Here is a 12,985-nt window from a genome sequence, read left to right as displayed (position 1 = left end):
GAGAGAGAGAGAGAGAGAGAGAGAGAGAGAGAGAGAGAGTGCTTGTGCTTATATATATTCCTCTGTAATTATTGAAAAGAAGAAGCTGTCCATGAACCAGGAAATTTCTCTTGCTTCAAATACAATCCTTTCAAACATAATCACACTGCCATCTGGTTGGCATTGGCTTCGAACATCTCAAATATATTTTCTTTAAAATATACCAAGAGAATCTCATACTATAAACATAAGCGTCCTTGAATTATTGAGCCTTTTTTGATCAACAGACTATGGACCAAATTCCTGTTTTGAGTTAATGTTTTTGAATTGATGTAAATTGCAAATGAGTAATTAAATTGTATAAGATTTCCTTTTATTCTACCACTTGGACCAAGAATAGAGAAAGTCTTATTATTTATACCTTAACATAGCCTTACTTATACCTAGGAACAGATTCAAGTGTGTTTTATTTTTTTCTTTCTGTTGCATTTATTTAAAGGATTACAATTTTTGTTAAATATGTACAGTATATCTTCCAATATATATTATGCAACTTTACTTACTGCTGAATACATTCCAGGAACTTTAAGTGCATTGTGAACATGTGATAATGGCCCTTATGCTCTCTTGAGCATTAAACATATTTTCCATGAATTATCTTCCCCCTTATCTTTTTCCTGTTACCTAGCCATGCATTAAGTCAAGACACAAAGCTAGTATCTTTTGATTTCAAATTCAGAACGTTAAATGTTAGAGACATCCTTGACTAATATTTGAAACCATCAGGGTATATCAACCAAGGAATAATCAAAAGCAACAAGAATTTGGCAAATGAGAAATACATAATATAAAAACATTATTTTAATTAAACACCATATTGGTCACTATTTTCTAAACCTTTGTCAAATGTATTTTTCCTTTGAGATTCATAATTTACAAATGAAACCTGACTTCTGTATTCATAAATCATATCCAGAGAGCCAGTCTACCAAATTTTGATAGAGTATAACCCTGGGAAAGCGTTACATTGTTGCCTACGTGCTATGCTTTCATTTACAAGGAGCATGGTTGTTTTCTTTCTAAATCTGTTGTTTTCTACATCATATTGTAAATCCTCATTATCAGTTAGGCATTTCCAGGGACTTAAATATGATCTAGAGGTTACAGAAACACCACACACACATACACACACATACATACACACACACACACACACAAACACATACAGGGAAATATATAAAGTATGCAGAGACTGCTTACTACTGTACAGAATAGATATAACTGTCCACTGAGCTTGCTATCTTCATGGATACCTTGTAACTCAGTCCCCATGGATACTAATGGACAACGATATAAAACATTATTCAGAAAAGAGATCAGACAATGGGGAGCCATTGACTGTGATCTCCACTTGATTAATGTTGCTAGAGTTCTGGCTGAGTGTTAATTCTATCCCCTATTTCCTCCCCCAAATATGAACGGAAATCTTACATGCAATAGATACATACACTTGTGTAAAGTTTGCATGCTTATCTCAGAGATGCACATTTATAGGGTCCTCTACTGTTAATTGATTTCCAAGTTAAGTTTTGGAATAATCAAGGTTATTTGTTATTAAACTCATTGTTTAAATGTACATTTTTCTCAATATGGACACAATCTATAAGAATTTTGATATCTATATCATAATAGCCTGAAATATATATATTACAATGAAATATGATCATATGTCCTTCCTCTAACTGCCTCTATATCTGGCATAGTGCCCTTCCTAAATGTATGTATATATTGTATGTATGTATGTATGTATGTATGTGTGTATGTATGTATGTATTAACTAAGTTCAGTTAGTGCTGCCCTTACATGCACTAGATGTGGGATCATCCACCTGAACCTGAGAAATGTCCTAGTGGTCACATCCTCAGAAATGAATGATTGTCTATCTCTCAGCCATAGTCCACTGCCCACACACTCCCAGCAATGGATGGGTCATGAGGGAAGCATATTTAGAAGTTTGTGCTTTCTGTTTCATGAAAAAAGGTGTCAATGAACAATAAATATTTCTGAGCAAGTACCTGTGGACTAGGATATCAAGAACCTTGGGCATGCCAGTGAGTAGTTGGACCATATGGGGGCTTTATCTTTAGTATTTTCAGGAGTCTCCGTGATAATTTCCAGAGTGGATGCTGCAATTTTTATTCACAGTTCAAAATATTTTGAAATAAACTCCACTATTAGTTTTTAATTAACATATCTGTAAGAAATCTTTGGACTTCTTGAGGAGGTTAAAAAAAACAAACCCTGAAAACAAAATCAGAAATCTTAAAAATTTGAAACTGAGCTTCAACATGAAGCTGTGAGTGGAAATTTCTAGACTGGATGACATGTGCCAGGGTACCAAGTCCAGACTCACTGAAAGGAGTATGCAAAATTCTAAACATCACAATGCACATGAATAAAGAATAAGGGACTTCTTATGATATCTCATTCTGAATGGGCAGCCTATCTAAAACCCAAACCGAAATCTCTAGATTTTATATTTTAAGGCATCACAGACTTCTCTTCTTTGCTGCAACTTCTCTGATTTTGTTTCATTTTGTTATACCTGTTAGTTTTCTGTCATACATTTTACAGATCTCTAAAGAAAATATATTCAGTGTATAAGTGTCATTATTCAAAATGAGATTCTATTTACGAACAAACAAAGGAAGGCTTTTCGATTTTTGCTTTTGCTTGAAGATGCATTTAAAATTTGAGGGAAAATGAAGACTGCTTTGATCCTTGGAGAGGAAAAAAAAATCGCATTACACTCTCAGAGCTAGTACACTTGTAGACCCCTGTCTAGGGTGACTGAAGCGATAACTCCTTGTTGCTGACCGCTCTTTGGGCATACTTTGTCAATAAGTAAGTGACAGCTAAACCATTCCAGCTCATGTCTCAGAAAAACAGCCACTCTTACTAGAAATTAAAGTACTTCAGAGAAAATTCTATCTTGTATTTGGACTAAAAAATATTCTGCAGTAACACCTTACAGAGGTTTGAAGAATGCATATGCCATGACCACTTGTTTCAGAAGAGAAAAAACAGCTGTGCCTCATGGTGTGTTCTGTTAGTCTGAGAAATGATTTTTCTCATTCTATCCAATTCAATTATGATGAACTGCTACATGAAAGTTAATCCTATTCCCAGAAGGCAAACAAGAATGTAGGATTTGGGTGAGCACTCAGTGTCCTGAGTATTACACACTGAGAAATTAAACTGTACAAATTGTATTAAGTAATATTATAGCATAGTTATGATTGTACAAGACATCTAACAAAGGTGGATTTTATTTCTATGGTACGCTTCGGTGTGTCTCAAGTGTTGGAAAAGAATGAGTTTGTTCAGTTTTTCCCTTATATTGTCAAGAAAATGAAAGTAATAGCAACATCACTTTATCTGTTCAGAAATGCAATTGTCAGTGTACATTGCCTTAGGCTTACTGAACTCCCATGTCCTCCCAGAGATGATACTTGGTACACATTTTTACTCTTATTGTAGTCATCCTTATATTTGTGTTAGATCAGTGATGACTTTTGAGTCATGTAATGATTTGCTACACCAATGCTGCCATGGGTTCAGAATTATGTCTTATTTTTATTTTTCTGTCCTTGTAAAAGTACTCTAACTTAATCAGATAAAAGAATTGCAAAAGTCATAGATATTAATAATTATTTAATATGGTAATTAATTTCTCAGTAATACAAATACTTAAATCAAACTTTGTTTTTATACTTTGGGTTATGGTGCACGTGTGTTTGTGTGTACACATGCATGTAGTGTTTACTTGTGAGTGTACATATATGCTTGCCCATTAATTGATATGAAGGCCAGAAGTTGATATACAGATAACTTCCTCAATTGCTTCTCAATTTTTTGAGCATTCATATCTTTTACTTTCTTTGCTGTTTTACATTTTGATACAGATACATATCACAAGAACTCAGTAATAATTTTTACTCTGACCTCAACCTTTTTTATTTCCCTTCTATATATATATATATATATATATATAAAATTTCTCTTCATTTTATATATATATATATATATATATATGTATATATATAGTGCAAATTGTATTATATGGCACATACAATATATATGGATTAACTTGCTACTTTATTTGGTTTTATATATTTTTCATTCATTGATAAATTCATAAATGAATACAGTATGTGAAAATCACATCTACAACCTAAAATTCCTTCCAATTCTTCCAAGTTCATTCTTCAACATGCACAACACAACTTCATATTCTTCTTTCTAAAATAAACAAATGAATCCAAAAGGTAGTGTTACCCATATTCTCATAGGTGTGAAGCCAACTCTTGGTACATAATCAACCTACTCCAGGACACACCAATGAAGAAAATTTCTTATATCTCTTGCAGTTGGTGTCTACTGTTAAAACTTTTTCTACTAGGGGAATAGCCTAATGAATACTTTCTTTGTTCATGATGGACTGTTAAGGGCTTGACCTTGTGTATGTCTTGGGCAGACAACCACAGATACTAACAGCTCTGTCGTGTCCAGAAGATGTTATTTTTTTCAGTAAACTTCCATAGTATCATATTTAGATAGCATCTTCCACTGATCTTGGTGTCGACTGCCACAGGAAAGAAATGACTTCTTCAAGTTGTCTTCTGAATGCAACAAATGTGGGTACTCCACATACACATATATCAACACACACAAAACAGAATATATAAGGTACTTAATAAAAGTTAAAAATAGCAGATAATTAATTTATAATATATATTTACTACATGTATACAATTGATTTTTAGATGGATATTTCTACACTTCTTAATTTTCAGTATCTTCAAAACAATATAAATGCAAAATATACTTTGGGTCATATTGTAAAGGCAAATAAATATATAGTATTTACTATAGAGATTACATGATTAATTTTCTCAATTGCATGGAAGAAACTATCTGTCTCTAAAATACTAGTCTGTTTGAGGCAGTAAGAAAGTTTCACGAGTTCACCTGAACAAATTTATAACTCTAATAAACCTAACATTACTGATAAAAGTGAATAATATTTTCACTTATGAATGCTTTTAATATACTTGTCCTATCTTCATTTTCCTCCTCCTGTTTTCTTCATTCATTCTTCCTCTTTTCATCTTGCTCTTTCTTGTTTTATCTGGGTTAATTATTAATCATTAAATCTTGAAATGTTGTACTCTAAATGCATTTTAATCAATGTCCTCTACAAGGTATTGAAAGGACAGAAGAGGCTCCGAATTGCAGAATTAAACTATTGGACTTCCAACCATGAGTTAAAGCCAGATATTGAATTGTGCATTGACTCTTCATTATCACTTAAACTGCCTTCTACCTAAAAATAGTTTAATCCTGATGAATTTTCAACTTTATTTCCAGAGATGGCAATTTATTACTATATAACTTTATTGTATTTGAACTAGTTCATATGTTGCTGTACTGTGAGGAAAACTGTAGATCTGAGACTAGTGCCACAAATATTCACATTTGTTAAAGTAAATAATGATATTGGTGAAAGAAACATAATAAAGTATTTGTGAAGTGCAAACCATTCAAAATATGGCACCTTTCTAAAACCAGCATTTTTTTCCTTCCTCGTTAAAGTTCCCAGCTGTTGAGTTCTTTTGACGTGTGCCTTTTTCAGGTGCATCAAATAATTAATGAATATATCAATTCCTATATATTGAAAAATCTGCCTAGCCTTTAACGTTCATTTACAGAGGCATCACATTATATAGATCAGTTTGTGTTTTCCTCTGTGGAATTAATATTGAATTTTATCTTTTTATCATGCAGAGACTTTCTGTTCATGGTTTCCTGTCATGCACACAGTCAATATTTATTTTACTGTGCCTTACTGAGGACACATCAATTGTTTCTACAAGTAAACTATTTTTAATTAAGCCTAAGGCAGATTAAATCATTTTTAGGAACTCAGAACAACACACCCAACTTGTTCACTCCAGTTTGTGCTTCATGCTTTCCAAAAGCTACGTTAAATCGTGCATGTCCTGTTCTAGAAACCTCTTGACCCTTCTACACAAGCAGGTACAACCAAAGGTTTTACAAACACACTGAGCTTCGTTTCTCACAGAAAAACAAGCAAACAAACATGTTACTACCTAAAAAGTAATTACTTTTGGAGGTTTAGCCCAGTATATGTCAATGATGTACCAATACCCAGTTAACCATGTTATTGTATGATGTACTGGGCTATAAATAGAAATAAAGAAATAACGAATACACATAACATAAAAGAAATCAAATCTTAAACCTCACATTTAAAAGATATAAACTAGAATCATAGGAGAAAATGTGGGGATAAAGCACTAAATGAATAGTTTATCCTTATCCAATGAGGTTTGATAGGCACTTAGAGAAACCCAAGGGAAGGCTCATTTCACAATGATAAATCAGCACTGAGTACACTTAAGAATTGAGCACGTGTCCCTCCTCAATATCCACTCTAACCATCTGAACTGCTGGAGTGCATAAAGGGGCCAGTCCTACAGATCCAAAACTACAGGATCTCCATGACTTGATACAACAACAGGATATTCAAGAGGAGCCAGTATTGATAGAGTAGCAGAAGCCAATGACTCAGTACAATGAATATTTGCAAACAAAGAAATGTGGACAACTGGCTATACTGTGGGTCACACTGTGACACACTACAGCTTCCACAATGAGAATTTTTCCCCCTCTGTTGGCAGGATGTTTTAAGGGTGAAGGGGAGAGGAAGGGGAGGGGAAGGGGAGATGAGTGCAGTTTGGATGCATAATGTGAAATTCATAAAGAAGCAGTAAAAAGTTTTAAAAAAAAATGAGGACTCAACAATGTGAGCAACTGTAACAGCCACGAAAACACAAAAGAAGCTTAGCTTTTCTCGCAGGACATCTTGGCAGCCCCAGAGAGCTTTTGACTTTGGAGAAAATGGAGTGGCATGCTATCAACATTGCAAAGTACCACACCACTTTAACATTTGAGATAGAATGTATCATTGGATTGAAAGGAAATCCCCGATAAGGGATTTGGCTGGAAGGGATTGCATTTGGCCGCTCTACGTTGATGACAGCTGCTTCTGGGAGTGAAGTCTAGCTCTCCCCTCTGACCACAGAAATTCTCAAAGTGGAGCTGGCAGCCCCGGAGAATCCCCATGGTCTATTTCCTCCATCACTGGCTGCCAGATGTGACTCTGAAAGTACCAGTGCTTCCTTGTACAGCATCTGGGAGGAGCACTTGCTGTGGGATTCTTATTGCCAAAGCATAAGCTACATCCTCTCCCACTGAGGACTAGTCAGAAGTGCAGAGCCCAACAATAGGCAACCATATAACGTTCTGTTTTAATAATGTAATGTAGCAAGATCAGCCTTATCTGACTTTCCTAAATGTTATGGTCTTTTTTCAGTGTCTCTATCTCTTCCTAACCTGGAAAGCCAGTAAATACTAGCAGTTTTGTTAAGACAGAAACAACAAAAGATTTACTTCTGAAAGCCCTATAGAGAAAAAGAAGCAATAATGTACGCAGATGTTTCAATGTTATTCTGTGTACATTTTATCTGATGTTAATTGAATTCACGGAGAATGCTGAGAGTAATATATAGGGATAAAATTCATATGAGCCCAGGTACCCTTAAAAGAAAATTGATTGACATGGCAAAATACAAAGAAAAGGATAAACAGTAGCCAGCTCCTCTGTCTGGAGATACACATGGGAATTCAGTTAGAGAGGGAACAGAGTAAGTTAACTATTTCAAGAAATAGGCACACAATAGGAATATTACAAGATGACTGTGCAAAAATCAGAGAGTTTCTTATTTTATGCTTTTTGATTCAAAATAAAAGGTAGTATCATATTTCTGTTAGTGAAAATGTACGTCATAGATTCTATATGATCAATTATTTCTTTGGAAATGTGTACACAATCAACAAATACTTTTGTCTCAGAAGTTTTTATGAGTTATTGTCATGCAGGAAGGGAATATCTGGTTTCTTATAAAATTTTCACTATATATTAGTTGCAGCTGGGAAACGATGATTCTTTGTATTGTGTATAATTTTAATTGTCTATTTTTTTCATGGGAATAATCCTTCAGCTGGTTAAGATTTCATGAAAAATAATTGCATGTATATCCATATTATTTAGTGTGTGTGTTTATGAACTATGAATGAGAAGAGCAGAATAATAAGAATATATAGCTTAACTACATGGGAACCAGCAACTGTGATATTTTAATAGTTATTTCTCCTTTCTTTCTTTCTTTTATAAGAGGAAAGACCAATCAAAAACACATAATACTGTTGATTTCCTCACAAGATTCATGGACCTGACATGCGGGATTAAGATCATTAATGTTCATGGGTGTTCTGACAGGGATTTTGCAATATGTCAAGGTTGTTTAATCATACTTTAGTGTCCATCAAAATATTTTCAGGATATTCCAGGATGGTGATATTTTGGCTACTCCTGACTATGAAATCAATGTACAGGGGCAGTTTTTTGAGAACCTGCTTGTGGACGTTGTACATCGTGGTGCGGAGCCTAGTGCGCACCACGATGTACAACGTCCACAAGCAGGAGCATAGATATTTAGAATTGAGAGTTCATCTTGGTAGATTTTACCTTTGATGAGTATGAAGTGCCCCTCCTGCTTGTGGACGTTGTACATCGTGGTGCGGAGCCTAGTGCGCACCACGATGTACAACGTCCACAAGCAGGATACATCCATCTGCCCAAGAATTTCATAAATTCATTGTTTTTAACAGCTGTGTAGTACTCCATCGTGTAAATGTACCACATTTTCTGTATCCATTCCTCTATTGAGGGACATCTGGGTTCTTTCCAGCTTCTGGCTATTATAAATAAGGCTGCTATGAACATAGTGGAGCATGTGTCCTTATTACCAGTTGGAAGATCTTCTGGGTATATGCCCAGAAGAGGTAGGTATTGCTGGATCCTATGGTAGTACTATGTCCAATTTTCTGAGGACCCGCCAGACTGATTTCCAGAGTGATTGTACAAGCTTGCAATCCCACCAGCAATGGAGGAGTGTTCCTCTTTCTCCACAACCTTGCCAGCATCTGCTGTCACCTGAATTTTTAATGTTAGCCATTCTGACTGGAGTGAGATGGAATCTCAGGGTTGTTTTGATTTGCATTTCCCCGATGTAAGGATGTTGAACATTTTTTCAGGTATTCCTCAATACCGAATTCTTTGTTTAGTTCTGTACCCCATTTTTAATGGGGTTATTTGAATTTCTGGTGTCCAGCTTCCTGAGATCTTTGTATATATTGGTTATTAGTTCTCTATCAGATTAGGATTAGTAAAAATCCTTTCCCAATCTGTTGGTGGCCTTTTTGTCTTGTTGACAATGTCTTCTGCCTTACAGAAGTTTTGCAATTTTATGAGGTCCCATTTGTCAATTCTTGATTTTACAGCACAGGCCATTGCTGTTCTGTTTAGAACTTTTTTCCCTGTTCCCATATCTTAGTTTGTGTATGTCGTGGATTCATTTTCATTAAATTCTAAAAAGTCTAATCTCTTTCTTTATTTCTTCCTTGACCAAGGTATCATTGAGTAGAGTGTTGTTCAGTTTCCACGTGAATGTTGGTTTTCTATTATTTATGCTGTTATTGAAGATCAGTCTCAGTTTGTGGTGATCTGATAGGATGCATGGGATAATTTCAATATTTTTGTATCTGTCAAGGGCTGTTTTGTGACCGATTATATGGTCAGTTTTGGAGGAGGTTCGATGAGGTGCTAAGAAGTTATATCCTTTTGTTTCAGTATAAAATGTTCTGTAGATATCTGTTAAATCCATTTGTTTCATAACTTCTGTTACTGTTCATGTGTCTGTTTAGTTTCTGTTTCCAGGATCTGCCCATTGGTAACAGTAGGGTGTTGAAATCTCCCACTATTATTGTGTGAGGTCCAATGTGTGCTTTGAGTTTTACTAAAGTTTCTTTAATGAATGTGGATGCCCTTGCAATCTGGAGCATAGATATTTAGAATTGAGAGTTCATCTTGGTAGATTTTACCTTTGATGAGTATGAAGTGCCCCTCCTTGTCTTTTTTGATAAAATTGGGTTGGAAGTCAATTTTATTTGATATTAGAATGGCTACTCCAGCTTGTTTCTTCGGAAAATTTGCTTGGAAAATTGTTTTCCAGCCTTTTACTCTGAGGTAGTGTCTGTCTTTGTCCCTGAGGTGGGTTTCCTGTAAGCAGCAAAATGTAGGGTCCCGTTTGTGTAGCCAAGTCTGTTAGTCTATGTCTTTTAATTGGGGTATTGAGTCCATTGATGTTAAGAGAAATCAAAGAAAGGTAATTTTTGGTTCCTGTCATTTTCGTTGTTAGAGTTGGGATTCTGTTCTTGTGGCTGTCTTCTTTTGGTTTTGTTTAGGAATTACTTTCTTCAAAATATGGAACGCTTCACGAATTTGCGTGTCATCCTTGCGCAGGGGCCATGCTAATCTTCTCTGTATAGTTCCAATTTTAGTATATGTGCTGCTGAAGCGAGCCACAATTTTCTTTTATTATTTTCTATCTGTGACTGCTTAACTCTGTCAAGGCAGAGATACTCAGAAAAAAATATCCATAAGTATGTGTCCTAACGACTTTATGAGAAGAGCACACACCCAGAAGAAAATCATAGATGATCAAGTATGCTAGAATAATTGATATAATTCCCCAGATTCGTGCTTCTTTCTCTGTCACAGTGTCTCCATGTCCAGTCACTAAATAGTAACTGCCACCACCTGGTTAGCTGAATCAACCAGTTTGGTAGGCTCTGATGTTCAGTTGAGGAGCCTTTCTAACTCTACTAGCTCCCTACGGTCCCAAGATATTTTTTTGAGATAGTATGACATCTCTTTTATGATTCTTTTTTGTTTTTCTCATGTTTGTCTGCACAGTCTAAATTCCCCAACCATTTCTAACCTAATATTGGATTATGGGCCAAAGTAATAAGCACATTTTAGCTTTATAAAAATCTCTAAAGACATGAGCTTTTAAATAATTTAGAAGCAAGAGTACTAGGGGATATGCCTTCAACACAACTTCATTGAGAATAGGGGCAGAAGAGTCAATTCAAATGAAAAAAAAAAATCCTAAGGCAAGAAGATGAAGATGAACTGCGTTTTGGTTCATAGTCAATGTGCTACGCATCTTGTGGGGCAATGTATCTGTACTTCCTTAGGTAATTTTCTCCTATACTTCAATTTTGATCCTAGTTCTGTATTTACTTATTAAAGACTGAACACCCAGATTAATAATTTTCTAAAATTAATTTTGAATTGATTTCAGAAAGGAAAATTGAAAAATAAATCATCGTTGTTTTGGAAGTTCCTCATATTAACTGCTGATTTGTTAGAAAAATACCACAAGAATCAAAAAACTCTCAAGGTGATAATATGAAATAGCCTAATATATTATCTTGACATCATTTCCCCAGGCTGCCAAGGAATGTGCAGCTCAACAAGGGAAGATGTTTGGTTGTAAAAACTTTCTTGTAGACACATGATCACCTTCAGGAACAATTCAGAAGACAATTCTGGCTTTCAGGGAATTATAGGAAGAAGGATGTGATCTCAGGCTGAAAGTACGATGCATGCTAATGGAAGCATTTGAGCATATTTATAGAATAATAAACAAAAATCTGTAGCCTCTGTGGTGTCTCTGGAATAAGGAAGACAAATAGAGGCTATGAAAGTGTTTGCCACAATCATGGGTTTCTAAGTTAAACCCTCAACATCTATATTAAATGGCAGGGAGAAATGATGTTTTCTTGTCATCAAGCTATTCCAAGGCAGAGTTAGATGATCACTGGTGTGTGGTGGCTGGCCAATCTAGCCTAATCAATGAGTTCCAAGCCAATGAAAGACTCAGTCTCTAAATAAAAAGTAGTGGCAGGCATCTGTTAATGACACTCAAGTCTATGTAAATATAAAAAAATATATGCAGAAATAAATGTACAGGTTTGTCAAGTATAGTTCTGTTCCTTTAACAACTTGCAAGATCCTTATTATTATTAGTTTTTAATGCTATAATTTAACCACATTATTTCTCTTTTCACTTTTCCATTTCCCAATGCTCCTTTGTATCCCTCCTCATTCTTTATTTTTCTGATTTTGAAAATATGATCTAACAAAATTTGAAAATAATATATGCATTTTTCCTATAATAAAACTTTTAATAATTTATTTGAAATGAATTTGTTGGCTGAATGAGGAAAGACATACACATAGAGATTTTGTTATAGTATCAATTATGATAAGTAAAAATGAAAATATTCATTTATATAATTTAGAAAAAAATATATATATATACATAATGAGATGCTATGGAATTGGACCTAAACCTGATTATGAATTAGATTTTATTACAAATTAAGGGAAACAGAGCCAGCGTCATATGTTGAATGATAGCAAAAAATATATATAATACTAGAATTCAAATGTGGCTAAGCCTAAGAAATAAAAAAATCTGATTATTTCTTTAGTAGACTACAAAGAATGGAAAAATATTAAGGTGGTAGAATCCAAAACATTAAGATGTTAAAAGATATATTATGCTATATGGTATTTATCTGGGTTGTAAAACCTAGAAAACAATAAGAAACTATTGATAAAACAAACAGGGAGATTAAAATATCTGATTATATTGTTGTTATATAATCAAGTTCTTAGGCTACATAATGAAATTGAATTATTTAGAAAATAAATTTCTTTTTTAATTTTGAAATTTACTTACTCTTTTAGCCTTTAATTTTTAAAAATTCATAAAGAATTGTGGGATTTATTTCATTTCTATTCTCCCCCTCTTTCTGCCATTTCTTTCAATGTTTCATTAATTCACTTTCAAATTCATGGCTTGCTCAATTGACACTTTAACCATTCACTTCTCTCTCTCTCTCTCTCTCTCTCTCTCTCTCTCTCTCTCTCTCTCTCTCTCTCTCT

General features: G+C 34.5%; 1 non-coding gene and 1 pseudogene across 1 annotated transcript; one reads left to right on the top strand and one right to left on the bottom strand.

The window, feature by feature from the left end:
• The window catches only part of LOC110324076, a 177,823-nt pseudogene that overhangs the window by 17,551 nt on the left and 147,287 nt on the right, over positions 1–12,985 (top strand).
• Positions 10,445–10,552, bottom strand: LOC115064513. The gene has a single exon (XR_003844345.1). It is a non-coding gene; the product is annotated as a U6 spliceosomal RNA (small nuclear RNA).

The sequence above is a fragment of the Mus pahari genome, chromosome 7, assembly GCF_900095145.1.
Source record: "Mus pahari chromosome 7, PAHARI_EIJ_v1.1, whole genome shotgun sequence".
NCBI classification, from domain to species: domain Eukaryota; kingdom Metazoa; phylum Chordata; class Mammalia; order Rodentia; family Muridae; genus Mus; species Mus pahari.
The sequence above is the reverse complement of the archived record's forward strand: the minus strand, read 5'-3'. Positions and strand labels throughout refer to the sequence as shown.